Genomic DNA, 5,074 nt, shown 5'->3' with positions numbered 1-5,074 from the left:
CTGCCGAGCTTTGGCGTCCGCCCAGCGCCGGTTCCGCAGTCGGCCTCGAATGACGAAAAATAACGGTCTCCTCCTGGAGCTCACAGCCAACTTGGCAAAAAGTTTCTAAGTGCCCACGGCCCTGCCGAGCTTTGGCGTCCGCCCAGCGCCGGTTCCGCAGTCGGCCTCGAATGACGAAAAATAACGGTCTCCTCCTGGAGCTCACAGCCAACTTGGCAAAAAGTTTCTAAGTGCCCACGGCCCTGCCGAGCTTTGGCGTCCGCCCAGCGCCGGTTCCGCAGTCGGCCTCGAATGACGAAAAATAACGGTCTCCTCCTGGAGCTCACAGCCAACTTGGCAAAAAGTTTCTAAGTGCCCACGGCCCTGCCGAGCTTTGGCGTCCGCCCAGCGCCGGTTCCGCAGTCGGCCTCGAATGACGAAAAATAACGGTCTCCTCCTGGAGCTCACAGCCAACTTGGCAAAAAGTTTCTAAGTGCCCACGGCCCTGCCGAGCTTTGGCGTCCGCCCAGCGCCGGTTCCGCAGTCGGCCTCGAATGACGAAAAATAACGGTCTCCTCCTGGAGCTCACAGCCAACTTGGCAAAAAGTTTCTAAGTGCCCACGGCCCTGCCGAGCTTTGGCGTCCGCCCAGCGCCGGTTCCGCAGTCGGCCTCGAATGACGAAAAATAACGGTCTCCTCCTGGAGCTCACAGCCAACTTGGCAAAAAGTTTCTAAGTGCCCACGGCCCTGCCGAGCTTTGGCGTCCGCCCAGCGCCGGTTCCGCAGTCGGCCTCGAATGACGAAAAATAACGGTCTCCTCCTGGAGCTCACAGCCAACTTGGCAAAAAGTTTCTAAGTGCCCACGGCCCTGCCGAGCTTTGGCGTCCGCTCAGCGCCGGTTCCGCAGTCGGCCTCGAATGACGAAAAATAACGGTCTCCTCCTGGAGCTCACAGCCAACTTGGCAAAAAGTTTCTAAGTGCCCACGGCCCTGCCGAGCTTTGGCGTCCGCTCAGCGCCGGTTCCGCAGTCGGCCTCGAATGACGAAAAATAACGGTCTCCTCCTGGAGCTCACAGCCAACTTGGCAAAAAGTTTCTAAGTGCCCACGGCCCTGCCGAGCTTTGGCGTCCGCCCAGCGCCGGTTCCGCAGTCGGCCTCGAATGACGAAAAATAACGGTCTCCTCCTGGAGCTCACAGCCAACTTGGCAAAAAGTTTCTAAGTGCCCACGGCCCTGCCGAGCTTTGGCGTCCGCTCAGCGCCGGTTCCGCAGTCGGCCTCGAATGACGAAAAATAACGGTCTCCTCCTGGAGCTATCAGCCAACTTGGCAAAAAGTTTCTAAGTGTCACATCTCTGAAAAAACGACTAAGTGTCAACTTTCGAAAAAACGGCTAAGTGTCAACTTTCGAAAAAACGGCAAAGTGTCACATCTCTGAAAAAACGGCTAAGTGTCGACTTTCGAAAAAACGGCTAAGTGTCAACTTTCGAAAAAACGGCAAAGTGTCACATCTCTGAAAAAACGGCAAAGTGTCACATCTCTGAAAAAACGGCTAAGTGTCACATCTCTGAAAAAACGGCTAAGTGTCACATCTCTGAAAAAACGGCAAAGTGTCAACTTTCGAAAAAACGACAGAGTGTCGCCTCTCTGAAAAAACGACTAAGTGTCGACTCTGAGAAAATGGCAAAGTGCCCACGGCTCTGCGGGCTCGTGCATCCGACCCGCGCCGGTTCCCCAGCCGGCCTGAAATAAGGCAAAACCAGCCTCTCCGCCTGGAGCTCAGAGCCAACTTGGCGAATATTTTCTAAGTGCCCACGGCTCTGCGTGGCTACGGCGTCTGCCCAGCGCCGGTTCCTGGGTCGAACCCCGTGGACGAGGAATGCCGGTCTCCGCCTGGAGGTCCCAGCTTAATCGGCGAAAATTTTCTAAGTGCCCACGGCTCTGCCGGGCTCGTGCATCCGACCTGCGCCGGTTCCCCAGCCGGCCTGAAATAAGGCAAAACCAGGCTCTCCCCCTGGAGCTCAGAGCCAATTGTGGCGAAAAAACGACTAAGTGTCAACTTTCGAAAAAACGACTAAGTGTCAACTTTCCAAAAAAACGGCTAAGTGTCGACTTTCGAAAAAACGGCTAAGTGTCAACTTTCGAAAAAACGACTAAGTGTCGCCTCTGAAAAAACGACTAAGTGTCGCCTCTCTGAAAAAACGACTAAGTGCCCACGGCTCTGGGGGGCTTGTGAGTCCGCCCCGCGCCGGTTCGGCGGTCGGCCTCAAAAAGCGAAAAATCAGCCTCTCTCCCTGGAGCTCACCAAAAATTTGTCGAAATTTTTCTAAGTTCTCCTCGAGGTACCAGGGGGTGAGGTACCCGGGCTAAGGTGCAGTACCTTTTTTGGTCTTCAGGTGCGCCAGAGTACAATGAAATGGTCCCAGTAGTCAGTGTACTCATCGACTTTCCCCCCGTTTTCCAAAGCACCCCGTTTACGAGTATGGAGGAGATGGTGCTGGTCTCCCCACGGCGTCGGACACGCCGTCCTCGACAGCACAAGGTCGGATAGAAGACCTGAAAAGCGCCGTGGCACGCGCTGGAGGTGTTACTGTGGCGAAAAAGTGACTAAGTGTCAACTTTCGAAAAAACGGCTAAGTGTCAACTTTCGAAAAAACGGCTAAGTGTCAACTTTCGAAAAAACGGCTAAGTGTCACCTCTCTGAAAAAACGGCAAAGTGTCAACTTTCGAAAAAACGACTAAGTGTCAACTTTCGAAAAAACGACTAAGTGTCACCTCTCTGAAAAAATGGCAAAGTGTCAACTGCGAATGTGGTGGTGCATGGAAGGAAGTGGAGGACGGCCGCCTCCTTAAACACAGGCCGAAGAGGAGCGTCAGGGCCGGCTCCTTAAACACGGACCGAGTGTCGCCCTTAACACAGACCAAGCGGAGGACGGCCGCCTCCCTAAATACAGGCCGAACCGGAGCGCGAGGGCCGCTCCTTAAACACGGACCGAGTGTCGCCCTTAACACAGACCAAGGGGAGGACGGCCGCCTCCTTAAACACAGGCCGGAGAGGAGCGTCAGGGCCAGGCTCCTCAAACATGGACCGAGTGTCGCCCTTAACACAGACCAAGGGGAGGACGGCCGCCTCCTTAAACACAGGCCGGAGAGGAGCGTCAGGGCCAGGCTCTTCAAACATGGACCGAGTGTCGCCCTTAACACAGACCAAGGGGAGGACGGCCGCCTCCTTAAACACAGGCCGGAGAGGAGCGTCAGGGCCAGGCTCCTCAAACATGGACCGAGTGTCGCCCTTAACACAGACCAAGGGGAGGACGGCCGCCTCCTTAAACACAGGCCGGAGAGGAGCGTCAGGGCCAGGCTCCTCAAACATGGACCGAGTGTCGCCCTTAACACAGACCAAGGGGAGGACGGCCGCCTCCTTAAACACAGGCCGGAGAGGAGCGTCAGGGCCAGGCTCCTCAAACATGGACAGAGTGTCGCCCTTAACACAGACCAAGGGGAGGACGGCCGCCTCCTTAAACACAGGCCGGAGAGGAGCGTCAGGGCCAGGCTCCTCAAACATGGACCGAGTGTCGCCCTTAACACAGACCAAGGGGAGGACGGCCGCCTCCTTAAACACAGGCCGGAGAGGAGCGTCAGGGCCAGGCTCCTCAAACATGGACCGAGTGTCGCCCTTAACACAGACCAAGCGGAGGACGGCCGCCTCCCTAAATACAGGCCGAACCGGAGCGCGAGTGTCGCTCCTTAAACACGGACCGAGTGGAGGACGGCCGCCTCCTTAAACACAGGCCGAACAAAATGACACAAAGTGTCAACTGCGAATGTTGTCCATCCAAGGAAGGAGCGTGATGCCCGGCCGGCTCCTTAAACACAGGCCGAGAGTCGCCCCGGACGGTCCGCCTCGCGGCGCCCGTCTGCTCGGATAAAATGACACAAAGTGTCAACTACGAATGTTGTCCATCCAAGGAGGGAGCGTGATGCCCGGCCGGCTCCGAAAACACAGGCCGAGAGTCGCCCCGGACGGTCCGCCTCGCGGCGCCCGTCTGCTCGGATAAAATGACACAAAGTGTCAACTGCGAATGTTGTCCATCCAAGGAAGGAGCGTGATGCCCGGCCGGCTCCTTAAACACAGGCCGAGAGTCGCCCCGGACGGTCCGCCTCGCGGCGCCCGCCCGCTCGGATAAAATGACACAAAGTGTCAACTACGAATGTTGTCCATCCAAGGAGGGAGCTTGAGGCCCGGCCGGCTCCGAAAACACAGGCCGAGAGTCGCCCCGGACGGTCCGCCTCTCGAGGCGCCCGCCCGCTCGGATAAAATGACACAAAGTGTCAACTACGAATGTTGTCCATCCAAGGAGGGAGCGTGATGCCCGGCCGGCTCCGAAAACACAGGCCGAGAGTCGCCCCGGACGGTCCGCCTCTCGAGGCGCCCGTCTGCTCGGATAAAATGACACAAAGTGTCAACTGCGAATGTTGTCCATCCAAGGAAGGAGCGTGATGCCCGGCCGGCTCCTTAAACACAGGCCGAGAGTCGCCCCGGACGGTCCGCCTCGCGGCGCCCGCCCGCTCGGATAAAATGACACAAAGTGTCAACTACGAATGTTGTCCATCCAAGGAGGGAGCTTGAGGCCCGGCCGGCTCCGAAAACACAGGCCGAGAGTCGCCCCGGACGGTCCGCCTCTCGAGGCGCCCGCCCGCTCGGATAAAATGACACAAAGTGTCAACTACGAATGTTGTCCATCCAAGGAGGGAGCGTGATGCCCGGCCGGCTCCGAAAACACAGGCCGAGAGTCGCCCCGGACGGTCCGCCTCGCGGCGCCCGCCCGCTCGGATAAAATGACACAAAGTGTCAACTACGAATGTTGTCCATCCAAGGAGGGAGCTTGAGGCCCGGCCGGCTCCGAAAACACAGGCCGAGAGTCGCCCCGGACGGTCCGCCTCTCGAGGCGCCCGCCCGCTCGGATAAAATGACACAAAGTGTCAACTACGAATGTTGTCCATCCAAGGAGGGAGCGTGATGCCCGGCCGGCTCCGAAAACACAGGCCGAGATTCGACCCCGGACGGGCCGTCTTCTCCCGGCGCCCGCCCGCGTACG

Source organism: Syngnathus leptorhynchus, chromosome 7 (genome assembly GCF_054491065.1).
Source record: "Syngnathus leptorhynchus isolate UIUO chromosome 7, UIUO_Slep, whole genome shotgun sequence".
NCBI lineage: Eukaryota > Metazoa > Chordata > Actinopteri > Syngnathiformes > Syngnathidae > Syngnathus > Syngnathus leptorhynchus.
The sequence above is the reverse complement of the archived record's forward strand: the minus strand, read 5'-3'. Positions refer to the sequence as shown.